Raw genomic sequence first — 18,160 nt, 5'->3', positions numbered from 1 at the left:
GTGCGATCATACCAGCACTAATGCACCGGATCCCATCAGAACTCCGAAGTCCTCGTGTTGCACCCCTTTTTTTTTTTTTTTTCCTCTCTTTCCCCGCGCCTTTCACCCTCGGAGTTTCCCTTTTATCCCGGCCCGACCGAGGGAACTCGCTCGGTGGGACGGTGCGTCGATGCCGCTGCCCGGATCGCGCCGAACGCATGCGGACCTGCTGCGCTGCTTCTTTTCCTTATATCCATTCTTTAGCATCACCATGTCAGGTGCGATCATACCAGCACTAATGCACCGGATCCCATCAGAACTCCGAAGTTAAGCGTGCTTGGGCGAGAGTAGTACTAGGATGGGTGACCTCCTGGGAAGTCCTCGTGTTGCACCCCTTTTTTTTTTTTTTTTCCTCTCTTTCCCCGCGCCTTTCACCCTCGGAGTTTCCCTTTTCTCCCGGCCCGACCGAGGGAACTCGCTCGGTGGGCCGGTGCGTCGATGCCGCTGCCCGGATCGCGCCGAACGCATGCGGACCTGCTGCGCTGCTTCTTTTCCTTATATCCATTCTTTAGCATCACCATGTCGGGTGCGATCATACCAGCACTAATGCACCGGATCCCATCAGAACTCCGAAGTTAAGCATGCTTGGGCGAGAGTAGTACTAGGATGGGTGACCTCCTGGGAAGTCCTCGTGTTGCACCCCTTTTTTTTTTTTTTTTTCCTCTCTTTCCCCGCGCCTTTCACCCTCGGAGTTTCCCTTTTCTCCCGGCCCGACCGAGGGAACTCGCTCGGTGGGCCGGTGCGTCGATGCCGCTGCCCGGATCGCGCCGAACGCATGCGGACCTGCTGCGCTGCTTCTTTTCCTTATATCCATTCTTTAGCATCACCATGTCGGGTGCGATCATACCAGCACTAATGCACCGGATCCCATCAGAACTCCGAAGTTAAGCATGCTTGGGCGAGAGTAGTACTAGGATGGGTGACCTCTTGGGAAGTCCTCGTGTTGCACCCCTTTTTTTTTTTTTTTTCCTCTCTTTCCCCGCGCCTTTCACCCTCGGAGTTTCCCTTTTCTCCCGGCCCGACCGAGGGAACTCGCTCGGTGGGCCGGTGCGTCGATGCCGCTGCCCGGATCGCGCCGAACGCATGCGGACCTGCTGCGCTGCTTCTTTTCCTTATATCCATTCTTTAGCATCACCATGTCGGGTGCGATCATACCAGCACTAATGCACCGGATCCCATCAGAACTCCGAAGTTAAGCGTGCTTGGGCGAGAGTAGTACTAGGATGGGTGACCTCCTGGGAAGTCCTCGTGTTGCACCCTTTTTTTTTTTTTTTCCTCTCTTTCCCCGCGCCTTTCACCCTCGGAGTTTCCCTTTTCTCCCGGCCCGACCGAGGGAACTCGCTCGGTGGGCCGGTGCGTCGATGCCGCTGCCCGGATCGCGCCGAACGCATGCGGACCTGCTGCGCTGCTTCTTTTCCTTATATCCATTCTTTAGCATCACCATGTCGGGTGCGATCATACCAGCACTAATGCACCGGATCCCATCAGAACTCCGAAGTTAAGCGTGCTTGGGCGAGAGTAGTACTAGGATGGGTGACCTCTTGGGAAGTCCTCGTGTTGCACCCCTTTTTTTTTTTTTTTTCCTCTCTTTCCCCGCGCCTTTCACCCTCGGAGTTTCCCTTTTCTCCCGGCCCGACCGAGGGAACTCGCTCGGTGGGCCGGTGCGTCGATGCCGCTGCCCGGATCGCGCCGAACGCATGCGGACCTGCTGCGCTGCTTCTTTTCCTTATATCCATTCTTTAGCATCACCATGTCGGGTGCGATCATACCAGCACTAATGCACCGGATCCCATCAGAACTCCGAAGTTAAGCGTGCTTGGGCGAGAGTAGTACTAGGATGGGTGACCTCCTGGGAAGTCCTCGTGTTGCACCCTTTTTTTTTTTTTTTTTTTCCTCTCTTTCCCCGCGCCTTTCACCCTCGGAGTTTCCCTTTTCTCCCAGCCCGACCGAGGGAACTCGCTCGGTGGGCCGGTGCGTCGATGCCGCTGCCCGGATCGCGCCGAACGCATGCGGACCTGCTGCGCTGCTTCTTTTCCTTATATCCATTCTTTAGCATCACCATGTCGGGTGCGATCATACCAGCACTAATGCACCGGATCCCATCAGAACTCCGAAGTCCTCGTGTTGCACCCCTTTTTTTTTTTTTTTTCCTCTCTTTCCCCGCGCCTTTCACCCTCGGAGTTTCCCTTTTATCCCGGCCCGACCGAGGGAACTCGCTCGGTGGGACGGTGCGTCGATGCCGCTGCCCGGATCGCGCCGAACGCATGCGGACCTGCTGCGCTGCTTCTTTTCCTTATATCCATTCTTTAGCATCACCATGTCGGGTGCGATCATACCAGCACTAATGCACCGGATCCCATCAGAACTCCGAAGTTAAGCGTGCTTGGGCGAGAGTAGTACTAGGATGGGTGACCTCCTGGGAAGTCCTCGTGTTGCACCCTTTTTTTTTTTTTTTCGTCTCTTTCCCCGCGCCTTTCACCCTCGGAGTTTCCCTTTTCTCCCAGCCCGACCGAGGGAACTCGCTCGGTGGGCCGGTGCGTCGATGCCGCTGCCCGGATCGCGCCGAACGCATGCGGACCTGCTGCGCTGCTTCTTTTCCTTATATCCATTCTTTAGCATCACCATGTCGGGTGCGATCATACCAGCACTAATGCACCGGATCCCATCAGAACTCCGAAGTTAAGCGTGCTTGGGCGAGAGTAGTACTAGGATGGGTGACCTCCTGGGAAGTCCTCGTGTTGCACCCCTTTTTTTTTTTTTTTTTCCTCTCTTTCCCCGCGCCTTTCACCCTCGGAGTTTCCCTTTTCTCCCGGCCCGACCGAGGGAACTCGCTCGGTGGGCCGGTGCGTCGATGCCGCTGCCCGGATCGCGCCGAACGCATGCGGACCTGCTGCGCTGCTTCTTTTCCTTATATCCATTCTTTAGCATCACCATGTCGGGTGCGATCATACCAGCACTAATGCACCGGATCCCATCAGAACTCCGAAGTTAAGCATGCTTGGGCGAGAGTAGTACTAGGATGGGTGACCTCTTGGGAAGTCCTCGTGTTGCACCCCTTTTTTTTTTTTTTTTCCTCTCTTTCCCCGCGCCTTTCACCCTCGGAGTTTCCCTTTTCTCCCGGCCCGACCGAGGGAACTCGCTCGGTGGGCCGGTGCGTCGATGCCGCTGCCCGGATCGCGCCGAACGCATGCGGACCTGCTGCGCTGCTTCTTTTCCTTATATCCATTCTTTAGCATCACCATGTCGGGTGCGATCATACCAGCACTAATGCACCGGATCCCATCAGAACTCCGAAGTTAAGCGTGCTTGGGCGAGAGTAGTACTAGGATGGGTGACCTCCTGGGAAGTCCTCGTGTTGCACCCTTTTTTTTTTTTTTCCTCTCTTTCCCCGCGCCTTTCACCCTCGGAGTTTCCCTTTTCTCCCGGCCCGACCGAGGGAACTCGCTCGGTGGGCCGGTGCGTCGATGCCGCTGCCCGGATCGCGCCGAACGCATGCGGACCTGCTGCGCTGCTTCTTTTCCTTATATCCATTCTTTAGCATCACCATGTCGGGTGCGATCATACCAGCACTAATGCACCGGATCCCATCAGAACTCCGAAGTTAAGCGTGCTTGGGCGAGAGTAGTACTAGGATGGGTGACCTCTTGGGAAGTCCTCGTGTTGCACCCCTTTTTTTTTTTTTTTTTCCTCTCTTTCCCCGCGCCTTTCACCCTCGGAGTTTCCCTTTTCTCCCGGCCCGACCGAGGGAACTCGCTCGGTGGGCCGGTGCGTCGATGCCGCTGCCCGGATCGCGCCGAACGCATGCGGACCTGCTGCGCTGCTTCTTTTCCTTATATCCATTCTTTAGCATCACCATGTCGGGTGCGATCATACCAGCACTAATGCACCGGATCCCATCAGAACTCCGAAGTTAAGCGTGCTTGGGCGAGAGTAGTACTAGGATGGGTGACCTCCTGGGAAGTCCTCGTGTTGCACCCTTTTTTTTTTTTTTTCCTCTCTTTCCCCGCGCCTTTCACCCTCGGAGTTTCCCTTTTCTCCCGGCCCGACCGAGGGAACTCGCTCGGTGGGCCGGTGCATCGATGCCGCTGCCCGGATCGCGCCGAACGCATGCGGACCTGCTGCGCTGCTTCTTTTCCTTATATCCATTCTTTAGCATCACCATGTCGGGTGCGATCATACCAGCACTAATGCACCGGATCCCATCAGAACTCCGAAGTTAAGCGTGCTTGGGCGAGAGTAGTACTAGGATGGGTGACCTCCTGGGAAGTCCTCGTGTTGAACCCTTTTTTTTTTTTTTTTTTTTTTCCTCTCTTTCCCCGCGCCTTTCACCCTCGGAGTTTCCCTTTTCTCCCGGCCCGACCGAGGGAACTCGCTCGGTGGGCCGGTGCATCGATGCCGCTGCCCGGATCGCGCCGAACGCATGCGGACCTGCTGCGCTGCTTCTTTTCCTTATATCTATTCTTTAGCATCACCATGTCGGTTGCGATCATACCAGCACTAATGCACCGGATCCCATCAGAACTCCGAAGTTAAGCGTGCTTGGGCGAGAGTAGTACTAGGATGGGTGACCTCCTGGGAAGTCCTCGTGTTGCACCCCTTTTTTTTTTTTTTTTTTTCCTCTCTTTCCCCGCGCCTTTCACCCTCGGAGTTTCCCTTTTCTCCCGGCCCGACCGAGGGAACTCGCCCGGATCGCGCCGAACGCATGCGGACCTGCTGCGCTGCTTCTTTTCCTTATATCCATTCTTTAGCATCACCATGTCGGGTGCGATCATACCAGCACTAATGCACCGGATCCCATCAGAACTCCGAAGTTAAGCGTGCTTGGGCGAGAGTAGTACTAGGATGGGTGACCTCCTGGGAAGTCCTCGTGTTGCACCCCTTTTTTTTTTTTTTTTTTTCCTCTCTTTCCCCGCGCCGTTCACCCTCGGAGTTTCCCTTTTCTCCCGGCCCGACCGAGGAAACTCGCCCGGATCGCGCCGAACGCATGCGGACCTGCTGCGCTGCTTCTTTTCCTTATATCCATTCTTTAGCATCACCATGTCGGGTGCGATCATACCAGCACTAATGCACCGGATCCCATCAGAACTCCGAAGTTAAGCGTGCTTGGGCGAGAGTAGTACTAGGATGGGTGACCTCCGGGGAAGTCCTCGTGTTGCACCCTTTTTTTTTTTTTTTTTCCTCTCTTTCCCCGCGCCTTTCACCCTCGGAGTTTCCCTTTTCTCCCGGCCCGACCGAGGGAACTCGCTCGGTGGGCCGGTGCATCGATGCCGCTGCCCGGATCGCGCCGAACGCATGCGGACCTGCTGCGCTGCTTCTTTTCCTTATATCCATTCTTTAGCATCACCATGTCGGGTGCGATCATACCAGCACTAATGCACCGGATCCCATCAGAACTCCGAAGTTAAGCGTGCTTGGGCGAGAGTAGTACTAGGATGGGTGACCTCCTGGGAAGTCCTCGTGTTGAACCCTTTTTTTTTTTTTTTTTTTTTCCTCTCTTTCCCCGCGCCTTTCACCCTCGGAGTTTCCCTTTTCTCCCGGCCCGACCGAGGGAACTCGCTCGGTGGGCCGGTGCATCGATGCCGCTGCCCGGATCGCGCCGAACGCATGCGGACCTGCTGCGCTGCTTCTTTTCCTTATATCTATTCTTTAGCATCACCATGTCGGTTGCAATCATACCAGCACTAATGCACCGGATCCCATCAGAACTCCGAAGTTAAGCGTGCTTGGGCGAGAGTAGTACTAGGATGGGTGACCTCCTGGGAAGTCCTCGTGTTGCACCCCTTTTTTTTTTTTTTTTTTTCCTCTCTTTCCCCGCGCCTTTCACCCTCGGAGTTTCCCTTTTCTCCCGGCCCGACCGAGGGAACTCGCCCGGATCGCGCCGAACGCATGCGGACCTGCTGCGCTGCTTCTTTTCCTTATATCCATTCTTTAGCATCACCATGTCGGGTGCGATCATACCAGCACAAATGCACCGGATCCCATCAGAACTCCGAAGTTAAGCGTGCTTGGGCGAGAGTAGTACTAGGATGGGTGACCTCCTGGGAAGTCCTCGTGTTGCACCCCTTTTTTTTTTTTTTTTTTTCCTCTCTTTCCCCGCGCCGTTCACCCTCGGAGTTTCCCTTTTCTCCCGGCCCGACCGAGGAAACTCGCCCGGATCGCGCCGAACGCATGCGGACCTGCTGCGCTGCTTCTTTTCCTTATATCCATTCTTTAGCATCACCATGTCGGGTGCGATCATACCAGCACTAATGCACCGGATCCCATCAGAACTCCGAAGTTAAGCGTGCTTGGGCGAGAGTAGTACTAGGATGGGTGACCTCCGGGGAAGTCCTCGTGTTGCACCCTTTTTTTTTTTTTTTTTCCTCTCTTTCCCCGCGCCTTTCACCCTCGGAGTTTCCCTTTTCTCCCGGCCCGACCGAGGGAACTCGCTCGGTGGGCCGGTGCATCGATGCCGCTGCCCGGATCGCGCCGAACGCATGCGGACCTGCTGGGCTGCTTCTTTTCCTTATATCCATTCTTTAGCATCACCATGTCGGGTGCGATCATACCAGCACTAATGCACCGGATCCCATCAGAACTCCGAAGTTAAGCGTGCTTGGGCGAGAGTAGTACTAGGATGGGTGACCTCCTGGGAAGTCCTCGTGTTGCACCCTTTTTTTTTTTTTTTTTTCCTCTCTTTCCCCGCGCCTTTCACCCTCGGAGTTTCCCTTTTCTCCCGGCCCGACCGAGGGAACTCGCTCGGTGGGCCGGTGCATCGATGCCGCTGCCCGGATCGCGCCGAACGCATGCGGACCTGCTGCGCTGCTTCTTTTCCTTATATCCATTCTTTAGCATCACCATGTCGGGTGCGATCATACCAGCACTAAATCATCGGATCCCATCAGAACTCCGAAGTTAAGCGTGCTTGGGCGAGAGTAGTACTAGGATGGGTGACCTCCTGGGAAGTCCTCGTGTTGCACCCCTTTTTTTTTTTTTTTTTTCCTCTCTTTCCCCGCGCCTTTCACCCTCGGAGTTTCCCTTTTCTCCCGGCCCGACCGAGGGAACTCGCCCGGATCGCGCCGAACGCATGCAGACCTGCTGCGCTGCTTCTTTTCCTTATATCCATTCTTTAGCATCACCATTTCGGGTGCTATCATACCAGCACTAATGCACCGGATCCCATCAGAACTCCGAAGTTAAGCGTGCTTGGGCGAGAGTAGTACTAGGATGGGTGACCTCCTGGGAAGTCCTCGTGTTGCACCCCTTTTTTTTTTTTTTTTTTTCCTCTCTTTCCCCGCGCCTTTCACCCTCGGAGTTTCCCTTTTCTCCCGGCCCGACTGAGGGAACTCGCCCGGATCGCGCCGAACGCATGCGGACCTGCTGCGCTGCTTCTTTTCCTTATATCCATTCTTTAGCATCACCATGTCGGGTGCGATCATACCAGCACTAATGCACCGGATCCCATCAGAACTCCGAAGTTAAGCGTGCTTGGGCGAGAGTAGTACTAGGATGGGTGACCTCCTGGGAAGTCCTCGTGTTGTACCCTTTTTTTTTTTTTTTTTTTCCTCTCTTTCCCCGCGCCTTTCACCCTCGGAGTTTCCCTTTTCTCCCGGCCCGACCGAGGGAACTCGCTCGGTGGGCCGGTGCATCGATGCCGCTGCCCGGATCGCGCCGAACGCATGCGGACCTGCTGCGCTGCTTCTTTTCCTTATATCCACTCTTTAGCATCACCATGTCGGGTGCGATCATACCAGCACTAATGCACCGGATCCCATCAGAACTCCGAAGTTAAGCGCGCTTGGGCGAGAGTAGTACTAGGATGGGTGACCTCCTGGGAAGTCCTCGTGTTGCACCCCTTTTTTTTTTTTTTTTTTTCCTCTCTTTCCCCGCGCCTTTCACCCTCGGAGTTTCCCTTTTCTCCCGGCCCGACCGAGGGAACTCGCCCGGATCGCGCCGAACGCATGCGGACCTGCTGCGCTGCTTCTTTTCCTTATATCCATTCTTTAGCATCACCATGTCGGGTGCGATCATACCAGCACTAATGCACCGGATCCCATCAGAACTCCGAAGTTAAGCGTGCTTGGGGGAGAGTAGTACTAGGATGGGTGACCTCCTGGGAAGTCCTCGTGTTGCACCCTTTTTTTTTTTTTTTTTTTCCTCTCTTTCCCCGCGCCTTTCACCCTCGGAGTTTCCCTTTTCTCCCGGCCCGACCGAGGGAACTCGCCCGGATCGCGCCGAACGCATGCGGACCTGCTGCGCTGCTTCTTTTCCTTATATCCATTCTTTAGCATCACCATGTCGGGTGTGATCATACCAGCACTAATGCACCGGATCCCATCAGAACTCCGAAGTTAAGCGTGCTTGGGCGAGAGTAGTACTAGGATGGGTGACCTCCTGGGAAGTCCTCGTGTTGCACCCTTTTTTTTTTTTTTTCCTCTCTTTCCCCGCGCCTTTCACCCTCGGAGTTTCCCTTTTCTCCCGGCCCGACCGAGGGAACTCGCTCGGTGGGCCGGTGCATCGATGCCGCTGCCCGGATCGCGCCGAACGCATGCGGACCTGCTGCGCTGCTTCTTTTCCTTATATCCATTCTTTAGCATCACCATGTCGGGTGCGATCATACCAGCACTAATGCACCGGATCCCATCAGAACTCCGAAGTTAAGCGTGCTTGGGCGAGAGTAGTACTAGGATGGGTGACCTCCTGGGAAGTCCTCGTGTTGCACCCTTTTTTTTTTTTTTTTTCCTCTCTTTCCCCGCGCCTTTCACCCTCGGAGTTTCCCTTTTCTCCCGGCCCGACCGAGGGAACTCGCTCGGTGGGCCGGTGCATCGATGCCGCTGCCCGGATCGCGCCGAACGCATGCGGACCTGCTGGGCTGCTTCTTTTCCTTATATCCATTCTTTAGCATCACCATGTCGGGTGCGATCATACCAGCACTAATGCACCGGATCCCATCAGAACTCCGAAGTTAAGCGTGCTTGGGCGAGAGTAGTACTAGGATGGGTGACCTCCTGGGAAGTCCTCGTGTTGCACCCTTTTTTTTTTTTTTTTTTCCTCTCTTTCCCCGCGCCTTTCACCCTCGGAGTTTCCCTTTTCTCCCGGCCCGACCGAGGGAACTCGCTCGGTGGGCCGGTGCATCGATGCCGCTGCCCGGATCGCGCCGAACGCATGCGGACCTGCTGCGCTGCTTCTTTTCCTTATATCCATTCTTTAGCATCACCATGTCGGGTGCGATCATACCAGCACTAAATCATCGGATCCCATCAGAACTCCGAAGTTAAGCGTGCTTGGGCGAGAGTAGTACTAGGATGGGTGACCTCCGGGGAAGTCCTCGTGTTGCACCCTTTTTTTTTTTTTTTTTCCTCTCTTTCCCCGCGCCTTTCACCCTCGGAGTTTCCCTTTTCTCCCGGCCCGACCGAGGGAACTCGCTCGGTGGGCCGGTGCATCGATGCCGCTGCCCGGATCGCGCCGAACGCATGCGGACCTGCTGCGCTGCTTCTTTTCCTTATATCCATTCTTTAGCATCACCATGTCGGGTGCGATCATACCAGCACTAATGCACCGGATCCCATCAGAACTCCGAAGTTAAGCGTGCTTGGGCGAGAGTAGTACTAGGATGGGTGACCTCCTGGGAAGTCCTCGTGTTGAACCCTTTTTTTTTTTTTTTTTTTTTTCCTCTCTTTCCCCGCGCCTTTCACCCTCGGAGTTTCCCTTTTCTCCCGGCCCGACCGAGGGAACTCGCTCGGTGGGCCGGTGCATCGATGCCGCTGCCCGGATCGCGCCGAACGCATGCGGACCTGCTGCGCTGCTTCTTTTCCTTATATCTATTCTTTAGCATCACCATGTCGGTTGCAATCATACCAGCACTAATGCACCGGATCCCATCAGAACTCCGAAGTTAAGCGTGCTTGGGCGAGAGTAGTACTAGGATGGGTGACCTCCTGGGAAGTCCTCGTGTTGCACCCCTTTTTTTTTTTTTTTTTTTCCTCTCTTTCCCCGCGCCTTTCACCCTCGGAGTTTCCCTTTTCTCCCGGCCCGACCGAGGGAACTCGCCCGGATCGCGCCGAACGCATGCGGACCTGCTGCGCTGCTTCTTTTCCTTATATCCATTCTTTAGCATCACCATGTCGGGTGCGATCATACCAGCACAAATGCACCGGATCCCATCAGAACTCCGAAGTTAAGCGTGCTTGGGCGAGAGTAGTACTAGGATGGGTGACCTCCTGGGAAGTCCTCGTGTTGCACCCCTTTTTTTTTTTTTTTTTTTCCTCTCTTTCCCCGCGCCGTTCACCCTCGGAGTTTCCCTTTTCTCCCGGCCCGACCGAGGAAACTCGCCCGGATCGCGCCGAACGCATGCGGACCTGCTGCGCTGCTTCTTTTCCTTATATCCATTCTTTAGCATCACCATGTCGGGTGCGATCATACCAGCACTAATGCACCGGATCCCATCAGAACTCCGAAGTTAAGCGTGCTTGGGCGAGAGTAGTACTAGGATGGGTGACCTCCGGGGAAGTCCTCGTGTTGCACCCTTTTTTTTTTTTTTTTTCCTCTCTTTCCCCGCGCCTTTCACCCTCGGAGTTTCCCTTTTCTCCCGGCCCGACCGAGGGAACTCGCTCGGTGGGCCGGTGCATCGATGCCGCTGCCCGGATCGCGCCGAACGCATGCGGACCTGCTGGGCTGCTTCTTTTCCTTATATCCATTCTTTAGCATCACCATGTCGGGTGCGATCATACCAGCACTAATGCACCGGATCCCATCAGAACTCCGAAGTTAAGCGTGCTTGGGCGAGAGTAGTACTAGGATGGGTGACCTCCTGGGAAGTCCTCGTGTTGCACCCTTTTTTTTTTTTTTTTTTCCTCTCTTTCCCCGCGCCTTTCACCCTCGGAGTTTCCCTTTTCTCCCGGCCCGACCGAGGGAACTCGCTCGGTGGGCCGGTGCATCGATGCCGCTGCCCGGATCGCGCCGAACGCATGCGGACCTGCTGCGCTGCTTCTTTTCCTTATATCCATTCTTTAGCATCACCATGTCGGGTGCGATCATACCAGCACTAAATCATCGGATCCCATCAGAACTCCGAAGTTAAGCGTGCTTGGGCGAGAGTAGTACTAGGATGGGTGACCTCCTGGGAAGTCCTCGTGTTGCACCCCTTTTTTTTTTTTTTTTTTCCTCTCTTTCCCCGCGCCTTTCACCCTCGGAGTTTCCCTTTTCTCCCGGCCCGACCGAGGGAACTCGCCCGGATCGCGCCGAACGCATGCAGACCTGCTGCGCTGCTTCTTTTCCTTATATCCATTCTTTAGCATCACCATTTCGGGTGCTATCATACCAGCACTAATGCACCGGATCCCATCAGAACTCCGAAGTTAAGCGTGCTTGGGCGAGAGTAGTACTAGGATGGGTGACCTCCTGGGAAGTCCTCGTGTTGCACCCCTTTTTTTTTTTTTTTTTTTCCTCTCTTTCCCCGCGCCTTTCACCCTCGGAGTTTCCCTTTTCTCCCGGCCCGACTGAGGGAACTCGCCCGGATCGCGCCGAACGCATGCGGACCTGCTGCGCTGCTTCTTTTCCTTATATCCATTCTTTAGCATCACCATGTCGGGTGCGATCATACCAGCACTAATGCACCGGATCCCATCAGAACTCCGAAGTTAAGCGTGCTTGGGCGAGAGTAGTACTAGGATGGGTGACCTCCTGGGAAGTCCTCGTGTTGTACCCTTTTTTTTTTTTTTTTTTTCCTCTCTTTCCCCGCGCCTTTCACCCTCGGAGTTTCCCTTTTCTCCCGGCCCGACCGAGGGAACTCGCTCGGTGGGCCGGTGCATCGATGCCGCTGCCCGGATCGCGCCGAACGCATGCGGACCTGCTGCGCTGCTTCTTTTCCTTATATCCACTCTTTAGCATCACCATGTCGGGTGCGATCATACCAGCACTAATGCACCGGATCCCATCAGAACTCCGAAGTTAAGCGCGCTTGGGCGAGAGTAGTACTAGGATGGGTGACCTCCTGGGAAGTCCTCGTGTTGCACCCCTTTTTTTTTTTTTTTTTTTCCTCTCTTTCCCCGCGCCTTTCACCCTCGGAGTTTCCCTTTTCTCCCGGCCCGACCGAGGGAACTCGCCCGGATCGCGCCGAACGCATGCGGACCTGCTGCGCTGCTTCTTTTCCTTATATCCATTCTTTAGCATCACCATGTCGGGTGCGATCATACCAGCACTAATGCACCGGATCCCATCAGAACTCCGAAGTTAAGCGTGCTTGGGGGAGAGTAGTACTAGGATGGGTGACCTCCTGGGAAGTCCTCGTGTTGCACCCTTTTTTTTTTTTTTTTTTTCCTCTCTTTCCCCGCGCCTTTCACCCTCGGAGTTTCCCTTTTCTCCCGGCCCGACCGAGGGAACTCGCCCGGATCGCGCCGAACGCATGCGGACCTGCTGCGCTGCTTCTTTTCCTTATATCCATTCTTTAGCATCACCATGTCGGGTGTGATCATACCAGCACTAATGCACCGGATCCCATCAGAACTCCGAAGTTAAGCGTGCTTGGGCGAGAGTAGTACTAGGATGGGTGACCTCCTGGGAAGTCCTCGTGTTGCACCCTTTTTTTTTTTTTTTCCTCTCTTTCCCCGCGCCTTTCACCCTCGGAGTTTCCCTTTTCTCCCGGCCCGACCGAGGGAACTCGCTCGGTGGGCCGGTGCATCGATGCCGCTGCCCGGATCGCGCCGAACGCATGCGGACCTGCTGCGCTGCTTCTTTTCCTTATATCCATTCTTTAGCATCACCATGTCGGGTGCGATCATACCAGCACTAATGCACCGGATCCCATCAGAACTCCGAAGTTAAGCGTGCTTGGGCGAGAGTAGTACTAGGATGGGTGACCTCCTGGGAAGTCCTCGTGTTGCACCCTTTTTTTTTTTTTTTTTTCCTCTCTTTCCCCGCGCCTTTCACCCTCGGAGTTTCCCTTTTCTCCCGGCCCGACCGAGGGAACTCGCTCGGTGGGCCGGTGCATCGATGCCGCTGCCCGGATCGCGCCGAACGCATGCGGACCTGCTGCGCTGCTTCTTTTCCTTATATCCATTCTTTAGCATCACCATGTCGGGTGCGATCATACCAGCACTAAATCATCGGATCCCATCAGAACTCCGAAGTTAAGCGTGCTTGGGCGAGAGTAGTACTAGGATGGGTGACCTCCTGGGAAGTCCTCGTGTTGCACCCCTTTTTTTTTTTTTTTTTCCTCTCTTTCCCCGCGCCTTTCACCCTCGGAGTTTCCCTTTTCTCCCGGCCCGACCGAGGGAACTCGCCCGGATCGCGCCGAACGCATGCAGACCTGCTGCGCTGCTTCTTTTCCTTATATCCATTCTTTAGCATCACCATTTCTGGTGCTATCATACCAGCACTAATGCACCGGATCCCATCAGAACTCCGAAGTTAAGCGTGCTTGGGCGAGAGTAGTACTAGGATGGGTGACCTCCTGGGAAGTCCTCGTGTTGCACCCCTTTTTTTTTTTTTTTTTTTCCTCTCTTTCCCCGCGCCTTTCACCCTCGGAGTTTCCCTTTTCTCCCGGCCCGACTGAGGGAACTCGCCCGGATCGCGCCGAACGCATGCGGACCTGCTGCGCTGCTTCTTTTCCTTATATCCATTCTTTAGCATCACCATGTCGGGTGCGATCATACCAGCACTAATGCACCGGATCCCATCAGAACTCCGAAGTTAAGCGCGCTTGGGCGAGAGTAGTACTAGGATGGGTGACCTCCTGGGAAGTCCTCGTGTTGCACCCCTTTTTTTTTTTTTTTTTTTCCTCTCTTTCCCCGCGCCGTTCACCCTCGGAGTTTCCCTTTTCTCCCGGCCCGACCGAGGGAACTCGCCCGGATCGCGCCGAACGCATGCGGACCTGCTGCGCTGCTTCTTTTCCTTATATCCATTCTTTAGCATCACCATGTCGGGTGCGATCATACCAGCACTAATGCACCGGATCCCATCAGAACTCCGAAGTTAAGCGCGCTTGGGCGAGAGTAGTACTAGGATGGGTGACCTCCTGGGAAGTCCTCGTGTTGCACCCCTTTTTTTTTTTTTTTTTTCCTCTCTTTCCCCGCGCCTTTCACCCTCGGAGTTTCCCTTTTCTCCCGGCCCGACCGAGGGAACTCGCCCGGATCGCGCCGAACGCATGCGGACCTGCTGCGCTGCTTCTTTTCCTTATATCCATTCTTTAGCATCACCATGTCGGGTGCGATCATACCAGCACTAATGCACCGGATCCCATCAGAACTCCGAAGTTAAGCGTGCTTGGGGGAGAGTAGTACTAGGATGGGTGACCTCCTGGGAAGTCCTCGTGTTGCACCCCTTTTTTTTTTTTTTTTTTTCCTCTCTTTCCCCGCGCCTTTCACCCTCGGAGTTTCCCTTTTCTCCCGGCCCGACCGAGGGAACTCGCCCGGATCGCGCCGAACGCATGCGGACCTGCTGCGCTGCTTCTTTTCCTTATATCCATTCTTTAGCATCACCATGTCGGGTGTGATCATACCAGCACTAATGCACCGGATCCCATCAGAACTCCGAAGTTAAGCGTGCTTGGGCGAGAGTAGTACTAGGATGGGTGACCTCCTGGGAAGTCCTCGTGTTGCACCCCTTTTTTTTTTTTTTTTTTCCTCTCTTTCCCCGCGCCTTTCACCCTCGGAGTTTCCCTTTTCTCCCGGCCCGACCGAGGGAACTCGCCCGGATCGCGCCGAACGCATGCGGACCTGCTGCGCTGCTTCTTTTCCTTATATCCATTCTTTAGCATCACCATGTCGGGTGCGATCATACCAGCACTAATGCACCGGATCCCATCAGAACTCCGAAGTTAAGCGTGCTTGGGCGAGAGTAGTACTAGTATGGGTGACCTCCTGGGAAGTCCTCGTGTTGCACCCCTTTTTTTTTTTTTTTTTTCCTCTCTTTCCCCGCGCCTTTCACCCTCGGAGTTTCCCTTTTCTCCCGGCCCGACCGAGGGAACTCGCCCGGATCGCGCCGAACGCATGCGGACCTGCTGCGCTGCTTCTTTTCCTTATATCCATTCTTTAGCATCACCATGTCCGGTGCGATCATACCAGCACTAATGCACCGGATCCCATCAGAACTCCGAAGTTAAGCGTGCTTGGGCGAGAGTAGTACTAGGATGGGTGACCTCCTGGGAAGTCCTCGTGTTGCACCCCTTTTTTTTTTTTTTTTTTTCCTCTCTTTCCCCGCGCCTTTCACCCTCGGAGTTTCCCTTTTCTCCCGGCCCGACCGAGGGAACTCGCCCGGATCGCGCCGAACGCATGCGGACCTGCTGCGCTGCTTCTTTTCCTTATATCCATTCTTTAGCATCACCATGTTGGGTGCAATCATACCAGCACTAATGCACCGGATCCCATCAGAACTCCGAAGTTAAGCGTGCTTGGGCGAGAGTAGTACTAGGATGGGTGACCTCCTGGGAAGTCCTCGTGTTGCACCCCTTTTTTTTTTTTTTTTTCCTCTCTTTCCCCGCGCCTTTCACCCTCGGAGTTTCCCTTTTCTCCCGGCCCGACCGAGGGAACTCGCCCGGATCGCGCCGAACGCATGCGGACCTGCTGCGCTGCTTCTTTTCCTTATATCCATTCTTTAGCATCACCATGTCGGGTGCGATCATACCAGCACTAATGCACCGGATCCCATCAGAACTCCGAAGTTAAGCGTGCTTGGGCGAGAGTAGTACTAGGATGGGTGACCTCCTGGGAAGTCCTCGTGTTGCACCCCTTTTTTTTTTTTTTTTTTTCCTCTCTTTCCCCGCGCCTTTCACCCTCGGAGTTTCCCTTTTCTCCCGGCCCGACCGAGGGAACTCGCCCGGATCGCGCCGAACGCATGCGGACCTGCTGCGCTGCTTCTTTTCCTTATATCCATTCTTTAGCATCACCATGTCCGGTGCGATCATACCAGCACTAATGCACCGGATCCCATCAGAACTCCGAAGTTAAGCGTGCTTGGGCGAGAGTAGTACTAGGATGGGTGACCTCCTGGGAAGTCCTCGTGTTGCACCCCTTTTTTTTTTTTTTTTTTTCCTCTCTTTCCCCGCGCCGTTCACCCTCGGAGTTTCCCTTTTCTCCCGGCCCGACCGAGGAAACTCGCCCGGATCGCGCCGAACGCATGCGGACCTGCTGCGCTGCTTCTTTTCCTTATATCCATTCTTTAGCATCACCATGTCGGGTGCGATCATACCAGCACTAATGCACCGGATCCCATCAAAACTCCGAAGTTAAGCGTGCTTGGGCGAGAGTAGTACTAGGATGGGTGACCTCCTGGGAAGTCCTCGTGTTGCACCCTTTTTTTTTTTTTTTTTTTTCCTCTCTTTCCCCGCGCCTTTCACCCTCGGAGTTTCCCTTTTCTCCCGGCCCGACCGAGGGAACTCGCTCGGTGGGCCGGTGCATCGATGCCGCTGCCCGGATCGCGCCGAACGCATGCGGACCTGCTGCGCTGCTTCTTTTCCTTATATCCATTCTTTAGCATCACCATGTCGGGTGCGATCATACCAGCACTAATGCACCGGATCCCATCAGAACTCCGAAGTTAAGCGTGCTTGGGCGAGAGTAGTACTAGGATGGGTGATCTCCTGGGAAGTCCTCGTGTTGTACCCTTTTTTTTTTTTTTTTTTCCTCTCTTTCCCCGCGCCTTTCACCCTCGGAGTTTCCCTTTTCTCCCGGCCCGACCGAGGGAACTCGCTCGGTGGGCCGGTGCATCGATGCCGCTGCCCGGATCGCGCCGAACGCATGCGGACCTGCTGCGCTGCTTCTTTTCCTTATATCCATTCTTTAGCATCACCATGTCGGGTGCGATCATACCAGCACTAATGCATCGGATCCCATCAGAACTCCGAAGTTAAGCGTGCTTGGGCGAGAGTAGTACTAGGATGGGTGACCTCCTGGGAAGTCCTCGTGTTGCACCCCTTTTTTTTTTTTTTTTTTTCCTCTCTTTCCCCGCGCCTTTCACCCTCGGAGTTTCCCTTTTCTCCCGGCCCGACCGAGGGAACTCGCCCGGATCGCGCCGAACGCATGCGGACCTGCTGCGCTGCTTCTTTTCCTTATATCCATTCTTTAGCATCACCATGTCGGGTGCAATCATACCAGCACTAATGCACCGGATCCCATCAGAACTCCGAAGTTAAGCGTGCTTGGGCGAGAGTAGTACTAGGATGGGTGACCTCCTGGGAAGTCCTCGTGTTGCACCCCTTTTTTTTTTTTTTTTTCCTCTCTTTCCCCGCGCCTTTCACCCTCGGAGTTTCCCTTTTCTCCCGGCCCGACCGAGGGAACTCGCCCGGATCGCGCCGAACGCATGCGGACCTGCTGCGCTGCTTCTTTTCCTTATATCCATTCTTTAGCATCACCATGTCGGGTGCGATCATACCAGCACTAATGCACCGGATCCCATCAGAACTCCGAAGTTAAGCGTGCTTGGGCGAGAGTAGTACTAGGATGGGTGACCTCCTGGGAAGTCCTCGTGTTGCACCCCCTTTTTTTTTTTTTTTTTCCTCTCTTTCCCCGCGCCTTTCACCCTCGGAGTTTCCCTTTTCTCCCGGCCCGACCGAGGGAACTCGCCCGGATCGCGCCGAACGCATGCGGACCTGCTGCGCTGCTTCTTTTCCTTATATCCATTCTTTAGCATCACCATGTCGGGTGCGATCATACCAGCACTAATGCACCGGATCCCATCAGAACTCCGAAGTTAAGCGTGCTTGGGCGAGAGTAGTACTAGGATGGGTGACCTCCTGGGAAGTCCTCGTGTTGCACCCCTTTTTTTTTTTTTTTCCTCTCTTTCCCCGCGCCGTTCACCCTCGGAGTTTCCCTTTTCTCCCGGCCCGACCGAGGGAACTCGCCCGGATCGCGCCGAACGCATGCGGACCTGCTGCGCTGCTTCTTTTCCTTATATCCATTCTTTAGCATCACCATGTCGGGTGCGATCATACCAGCACTAATGCACCGGATCCCATCAGAACTCCGAAGTTAAGCGTGCTTGGGCGAGAGTAGTACTAGGATGGGTGACCTCCTGGGAAGTCCTCGTGTTGCACCCTTTTTTTTTTTTTTTTTTTCCTCTCTTTCCCCGCGCCTTTCACCCTCGGAGTTTCCCTTTTCTCCCGGCCCGACCGAGGGAACTCGCCCGGATCGCGCCGAACGCATGCGGA

At 54.8% G+C, this 18,160-nt stretch overlaps 60 non-coding genes across 60 annotated transcripts; all 60 read left to right on the top strand.

The window, feature by feature from the left end:
* Window positions 1-255: 255 nt before the first annotated feature.
* On the top strand, window positions 256-374 carry LOC132801518 (5S ribosomal RNA). The gene has a single exon (XR_009636634.1). It is a non-coding gene; the product is annotated as a 5S ribosomal RNA (ribosomal RNA).
* Window positions 375-563: 189 nt separating this feature from the next.
* Window positions 564-682, top strand: LOC132801672 (5S ribosomal RNA). Its single transcript, XR_009636792.1, has one exon. It is a non-coding gene; the product is annotated as a 5S ribosomal RNA (ribosomal RNA).
* Window positions 683-872: 190 nt separating this feature from the next.
* Window positions 873-991, top strand: LOC132801779 (5S ribosomal RNA). Its single transcript, XR_009636900.1, has one exon. It is a non-coding gene; the product is annotated as a 5S ribosomal RNA (ribosomal RNA).
* Window positions 992-1,180: 189 nt separating this feature from the next.
* On the top strand, window positions 1,181-1,299 carry LOC132801168 (5S ribosomal RNA). Its single transcript, XR_009636284.1, has one exon. It is a non-coding gene; the product is annotated as a 5S ribosomal RNA (ribosomal RNA).
* A 187-nt stretch (window positions 1,300-1,486) lies between these two features.
* On the top strand, window positions 1,487-1,605 carry LOC132801248 (5S ribosomal RNA). The gene has a single exon (XR_009636364.1). It is a non-coding gene; the product is annotated as a 5S ribosomal RNA (ribosomal RNA).
* Window positions 1,606-1,794: 189 nt separating this feature from the next.
* LOC132801167 (5S ribosomal RNA) lies at window positions 1,795-1,913 on the top strand. The gene has a single exon (XR_009636283.1). It is a non-coding gene; the product is annotated as a 5S ribosomal RNA (ribosomal RNA).
* A 448-nt stretch (window positions 1,914-2,361) lies between these two features.
* LOC132801166 (5S ribosomal RNA) lies at window positions 2,362-2,480 on the top strand. Its single transcript, XR_009636282.1, has one exon. It is a non-coding gene; the product is annotated as a 5S ribosomal RNA (ribosomal RNA).
* Window positions 2,481-2,667: 187 nt separating this feature from the next.
* On the top strand, window positions 2,668-2,786 carry LOC132803026 (5S ribosomal RNA). The gene has a single exon (XR_009638132.1). It is a non-coding gene; the product is annotated as a 5S ribosomal RNA (ribosomal RNA).
* A 190-nt stretch (window positions 2,787-2,976) lies between these two features.
* Window positions 2,977-3,095, top strand: LOC132801778 (5S ribosomal RNA). Its single transcript, XR_009636899.1, has one exon. It is a non-coding gene; the product is annotated as a 5S ribosomal RNA (ribosomal RNA).
* A 189-nt stretch (window positions 3,096-3,284) lies between these two features.
* Window positions 3,285-3,403, top strand: LOC132801165 (5S ribosomal RNA). The gene has a single exon (XR_009636281.1). It is a non-coding gene; the product is annotated as a 5S ribosomal RNA (ribosomal RNA).
* Window positions 3,404-3,589: 186 nt separating this feature from the next.
* LOC132801247 (5S ribosomal RNA) lies at window positions 3,590-3,708 on the top strand. The gene has a single exon (XR_009636363.1). It is a non-coding gene; the product is annotated as a 5S ribosomal RNA (ribosomal RNA).
* Window positions 3,709-3,898: 190 nt separating this feature from the next.
* On the top strand, window positions 3,899-4,017 carry LOC132801164 (5S ribosomal RNA). The gene has a single exon (XR_009636280.1). It is a non-coding gene; the product is annotated as a 5S ribosomal RNA (ribosomal RNA).
* Window positions 4,018-4,204: 187 nt separating this feature from the next.
* Window positions 4,205-4,323, top strand: LOC132801993 (5S ribosomal RNA). Its single transcript, XR_009637114.1, has one exon. It is a non-coding gene; the product is annotated as a 5S ribosomal RNA (ribosomal RNA).
* A 194-nt stretch (window positions 4,324-4,517) lies between these two features.
* LOC132801516 (5S ribosomal RNA) lies at window positions 4,518-4,636 on the top strand. The gene has a single exon (XR_009636632.1). It is a non-coding gene; the product is annotated as a 5S ribosomal RNA (ribosomal RNA).
* Window positions 4,637-4,799: 163 nt separating this feature from the next.
* On the top strand, window positions 4,800-4,918 carry LOC132803025 (5S ribosomal RNA). The gene has a single exon (XR_009638131.1). It is a non-coding gene; the product is annotated as a 5S ribosomal RNA (ribosomal RNA).
* Window positions 4,919-5,081: 163 nt separating this feature from the next.
* LOC132801622 (5S ribosomal RNA) lies at window positions 5,082-5,200 on the top strand. The gene has a single exon (XR_009636742.1). It is a non-coding gene; the product is annotated as a 5S ribosomal RNA (ribosomal RNA).
* Window positions 5,201-5,389: 189 nt separating this feature from the next.
* LOC132801992 (5S ribosomal RNA) lies at window positions 5,390-5,508 on the top strand. Its single transcript, XR_009637113.1, has one exon. It is a non-coding gene; the product is annotated as a 5S ribosomal RNA (ribosomal RNA).
* Window positions 5,509-5,701: 193 nt separating this feature from the next.
* LOC132801561 (5S ribosomal RNA) lies at window positions 5,702-5,820 on the top strand. Its single transcript, XR_009636678.1, has one exon. It is a non-coding gene; the product is annotated as a 5S ribosomal RNA (ribosomal RNA).
* Window positions 5,821-5,983: 163 nt separating this feature from the next.
* LOC132801352 (5S ribosomal RNA) lies at window positions 5,984-6,102 on the top strand. The gene has a single exon (XR_009636468.1). It is a non-coding gene; the product is annotated as a 5S ribosomal RNA (ribosomal RNA).
* Window positions 6,103-6,265: 163 nt separating this feature from the next.
* Window positions 6,266-6,384, top strand: LOC132801621 (5S ribosomal RNA). Its single transcript, XR_009636741.1, has one exon. It is a non-coding gene; the product is annotated as a 5S ribosomal RNA (ribosomal RNA).
* Window positions 6,385-6,573: 189 nt separating this feature from the next.
* On the top strand, window positions 6,574-6,692 carry LOC132801163 (5S ribosomal RNA). Its single transcript, XR_009636279.1, has one exon. It is a non-coding gene; the product is annotated as a 5S ribosomal RNA (ribosomal RNA).
* A 190-nt stretch (window positions 6,693-6,882) lies between these two features.
* LOC132801817 (5S ribosomal RNA) lies at window positions 6,883-7,001 on the top strand. Its single transcript, XR_009636938.1, has one exon. It is a non-coding gene; the product is annotated as a 5S ribosomal RNA (ribosomal RNA).
* A 162-nt stretch (window positions 7,002-7,163) lies between these two features.
* LOC132801581 (5S ribosomal RNA) lies at window positions 7,164-7,282 on the top strand. Its single transcript, XR_009636699.1, has one exon. It is a non-coding gene; the product is annotated as a 5S ribosomal RNA (ribosomal RNA).
* Window positions 7,283-7,445: 163 nt separating this feature from the next.
* LOC132801656 (5S ribosomal RNA) lies at window positions 7,446-7,564 on the top strand. The gene has a single exon (XR_009636776.1). It is a non-coding gene; the product is annotated as a 5S ribosomal RNA (ribosomal RNA).
* Window positions 7,565-7,755: 191 nt separating this feature from the next.
* On the top strand, window positions 7,756-7,874 carry LOC132801670 (5S ribosomal RNA). The gene has a single exon (XR_009636790.1). It is a non-coding gene; the product is annotated as a 5S ribosomal RNA (ribosomal RNA).
* Window positions 7,875-8,037: 163 nt separating this feature from the next.
* LOC132802015 (5S ribosomal RNA) lies at window positions 8,038-8,156 on the top strand. The gene has a single exon (XR_009637136.1). It is a non-coding gene; the product is annotated as a 5S ribosomal RNA (ribosomal RNA).
* A 162-nt stretch (window positions 8,157-8,318) lies between these two features.
* LOC132801412 (5S ribosomal RNA) lies at window positions 8,319-8,437 on the top strand. Its single transcript, XR_009636528.1, has one exon. It is a non-coding gene; the product is annotated as a 5S ribosomal RNA (ribosomal RNA).
* Window positions 8,438-8,624: 187 nt separating this feature from the next.
* On the top strand, window positions 8,625-8,743 carry LOC132801162 (5S ribosomal RNA). Its single transcript, XR_009636278.1, has one exon. It is a non-coding gene; the product is annotated as a 5S ribosomal RNA (ribosomal RNA).
* A 189-nt stretch (window positions 8,744-8,932) lies between these two features.
* LOC132801160 (5S ribosomal RNA) lies at window positions 8,933-9,051 on the top strand. The gene has a single exon (XR_009636276.1). It is a non-coding gene; the product is annotated as a 5S ribosomal RNA (ribosomal RNA).
* Window positions 9,052-9,241: 190 nt separating this feature from the next.
* LOC132802065 (5S ribosomal RNA) lies at window positions 9,242-9,360 on the top strand. The gene has a single exon (XR_009637186.1). It is a non-coding gene; the product is annotated as a 5S ribosomal RNA (ribosomal RNA).
* Window positions 9,361-9,549: 189 nt separating this feature from the next.
* On the top strand, window positions 9,550-9,668 carry LOC132801991 (5S ribosomal RNA). The gene has a single exon (XR_009637112.1). It is a non-coding gene; the product is annotated as a 5S ribosomal RNA (ribosomal RNA).
* Window positions 9,669-9,862: 194 nt separating this feature from the next.
* LOC132801560 (5S ribosomal RNA) lies at window positions 9,863-9,981 on the top strand. The gene has a single exon (XR_009636677.1). It is a non-coding gene; the product is annotated as a 5S ribosomal RNA (ribosomal RNA).
* A 163-nt stretch (window positions 9,982-10,144) lies between these two features.
* On the top strand, window positions 10,145-10,263 carry LOC132801350 (5S ribosomal RNA). Its single transcript, XR_009636466.1, has one exon. It is a non-coding gene; the product is annotated as a 5S ribosomal RNA (ribosomal RNA).
* Window positions 10,264-10,426: 163 nt separating this feature from the next.
* Window positions 10,427-10,545, top strand: LOC132801620 (5S ribosomal RNA). Its single transcript, XR_009636740.1, has one exon. It is a non-coding gene; the product is annotated as a 5S ribosomal RNA (ribosomal RNA).
* Window positions 10,546-10,734: 189 nt separating this feature from the next.
* On the top strand, window positions 10,735-10,853 carry LOC132801159 (5S ribosomal RNA). The gene has a single exon (XR_009636275.1). It is a non-coding gene; the product is annotated as a 5S ribosomal RNA (ribosomal RNA).
* Window positions 10,854-11,043: 190 nt separating this feature from the next.
* Window positions 11,044-11,162, top strand: LOC132801816 (5S ribosomal RNA). Its single transcript, XR_009636937.1, has one exon. It is a non-coding gene; the product is annotated as a 5S ribosomal RNA (ribosomal RNA).
* Window positions 11,163-11,324: 162 nt separating this feature from the next.
* Window positions 11,325-11,443, top strand: LOC132801580 (5S ribosomal RNA). The gene has a single exon (XR_009636698.1). It is a non-coding gene; the product is annotated as a 5S ribosomal RNA (ribosomal RNA).
* Window positions 11,444-11,606: 163 nt separating this feature from the next.
* LOC132801655 (5S ribosomal RNA) lies at window positions 11,607-11,725 on the top strand. Its single transcript, XR_009636775.1, has one exon. It is a non-coding gene; the product is annotated as a 5S ribosomal RNA (ribosomal RNA).
* Window positions 11,726-11,916: 191 nt separating this feature from the next.
* LOC132801669 (5S ribosomal RNA) lies at window positions 11,917-12,035 on the top strand. The gene has a single exon (XR_009636789.1). It is a non-coding gene; the product is annotated as a 5S ribosomal RNA (ribosomal RNA).
* Window positions 12,036-12,198: 163 nt separating this feature from the next.
* On the top strand, window positions 12,199-12,317 carry LOC132802014 (5S ribosomal RNA). Its single transcript, XR_009637135.1, has one exon. It is a non-coding gene; the product is annotated as a 5S ribosomal RNA (ribosomal RNA).
* Window positions 12,318-12,479: 162 nt separating this feature from the next.
* LOC132801411 (5S ribosomal RNA) lies at window positions 12,480-12,598 on the top strand. Its single transcript, XR_009636527.1, has one exon. It is a non-coding gene; the product is annotated as a 5S ribosomal RNA (ribosomal RNA).
* A 187-nt stretch (window positions 12,599-12,785) lies between these two features.
* Window positions 12,786-12,904, top strand: LOC132801158 (5S ribosomal RNA). The gene has a single exon (XR_009636274.1). It is a non-coding gene; the product is annotated as a 5S ribosomal RNA (ribosomal RNA).
* A 190-nt stretch (window positions 12,905-13,094) lies between these two features.
* LOC132801815 (5S ribosomal RNA) lies at window positions 13,095-13,213 on the top strand. The gene has a single exon (XR_009636936.1). It is a non-coding gene; the product is annotated as a 5S ribosomal RNA (ribosomal RNA).
* Window positions 13,214-13,374: 161 nt separating this feature from the next.
* On the top strand, window positions 13,375-13,493 carry LOC132801889 (5S ribosomal RNA). The gene has a single exon (XR_009637010.1). It is a non-coding gene; the product is annotated as a 5S ribosomal RNA (ribosomal RNA).
* A 163-nt stretch (window positions 13,494-13,656) lies between these two features.
* LOC132801667 (5S ribosomal RNA) lies at window positions 13,657-13,775 on the top strand. Its single transcript, XR_009636787.1, has one exon. It is a non-coding gene; the product is annotated as a 5S ribosomal RNA (ribosomal RNA).
* Window positions 13,776-13,938: 163 nt separating this feature from the next.
* On the top strand, window positions 13,939-14,057 carry LOC132801666 (5S ribosomal RNA). The gene has a single exon (XR_009636786.1). It is a non-coding gene; the product is annotated as a 5S ribosomal RNA (ribosomal RNA).
* A 162-nt stretch (window positions 14,058-14,219) lies between these two features.
* On the top strand, window positions 14,220-14,338 carry LOC132801983 (5S ribosomal RNA). The gene has a single exon (XR_009637104.1). It is a non-coding gene; the product is annotated as a 5S ribosomal RNA (ribosomal RNA).
* A 163-nt stretch (window positions 14,339-14,501) lies between these two features.
* On the top strand, window positions 14,502-14,620 carry LOC132801344 (5S ribosomal RNA). Its single transcript, XR_009636460.1, has one exon. It is a non-coding gene; the product is annotated as a 5S ribosomal RNA (ribosomal RNA).
* A 162-nt stretch (window positions 14,621-14,782) lies between these two features.
* LOC132801508 (5S ribosomal RNA) lies at window positions 14,783-14,901 on the top strand. The gene has a single exon (XR_009636624.1). It is a non-coding gene; the product is annotated as a 5S ribosomal RNA (ribosomal RNA).
* Window positions 14,902-15,063: 162 nt separating this feature from the next.
* Window positions 15,064-15,182, top strand: LOC132801698 (5S ribosomal RNA). The gene has a single exon (XR_009636818.1). It is a non-coding gene; the product is annotated as a 5S ribosomal RNA (ribosomal RNA).
* Window positions 15,183-15,345: 163 nt separating this feature from the next.
* LOC132800976 (5S ribosomal RNA) lies at window positions 15,346-15,464 on the top strand. The gene has a single exon (XR_009636092.1). It is a non-coding gene; the product is annotated as a 5S ribosomal RNA (ribosomal RNA).
* Window positions 15,465-15,625: 161 nt separating this feature from the next.
* Window positions 15,626-15,744, top strand: LOC132803024 (5S ribosomal RNA). Its single transcript, XR_009638130.1, has one exon. It is a non-coding gene; the product is annotated as a 5S ribosomal RNA (ribosomal RNA).
* Window positions 15,745-15,907: 163 nt separating this feature from the next.
* On the top strand, window positions 15,908-16,026 carry LOC132801697 (5S ribosomal RNA). Its single transcript, XR_009636817.1, has one exon. It is a non-coding gene; the product is annotated as a 5S ribosomal RNA (ribosomal RNA).
* Window positions 16,027-16,189: 163 nt separating this feature from the next.
* Window positions 16,190-16,308, top strand: LOC132801848 (5S ribosomal RNA). Its single transcript, XR_009636969.1, has one exon. It is a non-coding gene; the product is annotated as a 5S ribosomal RNA (ribosomal RNA).
* Window positions 16,309-16,500: 192 nt separating this feature from the next.
* On the top strand, window positions 16,501-16,619 carry LOC132801990 (5S ribosomal RNA). Its single transcript, XR_009637111.1, has one exon. It is a non-coding gene; the product is annotated as a 5S ribosomal RNA (ribosomal RNA).
* A 190-nt stretch (window positions 16,620-16,809) lies between these two features.
* Window positions 16,810-16,928, top strand: LOC132801589 (5S ribosomal RNA). The gene has a single exon (XR_009636708.1). It is a non-coding gene; the product is annotated as a 5S ribosomal RNA (ribosomal RNA).
* Window positions 16,929-17,091: 163 nt separating this feature from the next.
* LOC132800975 (5S ribosomal RNA) lies at window positions 17,092-17,210 on the top strand. The gene has a single exon (XR_009636091.1). It is a non-coding gene; the product is annotated as a 5S ribosomal RNA (ribosomal RNA).
* Window positions 17,211-17,371: 161 nt separating this feature from the next.
* On the top strand, window positions 17,372-17,490 carry LOC132803023 (5S ribosomal RNA). The gene has a single exon (XR_009638129.1). It is a non-coding gene; the product is annotated as a 5S ribosomal RNA (ribosomal RNA).
* Window positions 17,491-17,652: 162 nt separating this feature from the next.
* LOC132803022 (5S ribosomal RNA) lies at window positions 17,653-17,771 on the top strand. The gene has a single exon (XR_009638128.1). It is a non-coding gene; the product is annotated as a 5S ribosomal RNA (ribosomal RNA).
* A 159-nt stretch (window positions 17,772-17,930) lies between these two features.
* Window positions 17,931-18,049, top strand: LOC132801157 (5S ribosomal RNA). The gene has a single exon (XR_009636273.1). It is a non-coding gene; the product is annotated as a 5S ribosomal RNA (ribosomal RNA).
* The last annotated feature ends 111 nt before the right edge of the window (window positions 18,050-18,160 follow it).

This window comes from Ziziphus jujuba, chromosome 2, assembly GCF_031755915.1.
Source record: "Ziziphus jujuba cultivar Dongzao chromosome 2, ASM3175591v1".
In the NCBI taxonomy this organism is placed as follows: Eukaryota; Viridiplantae; Streptophyta; class Magnoliopsida; order Rosales; family Rhamnaceae; genus Ziziphus; species Ziziphus jujuba.
The sequence above is the reverse complement of the archived record's forward strand: the minus strand, read 5'-3'. Positions and strand labels throughout refer to the sequence as shown.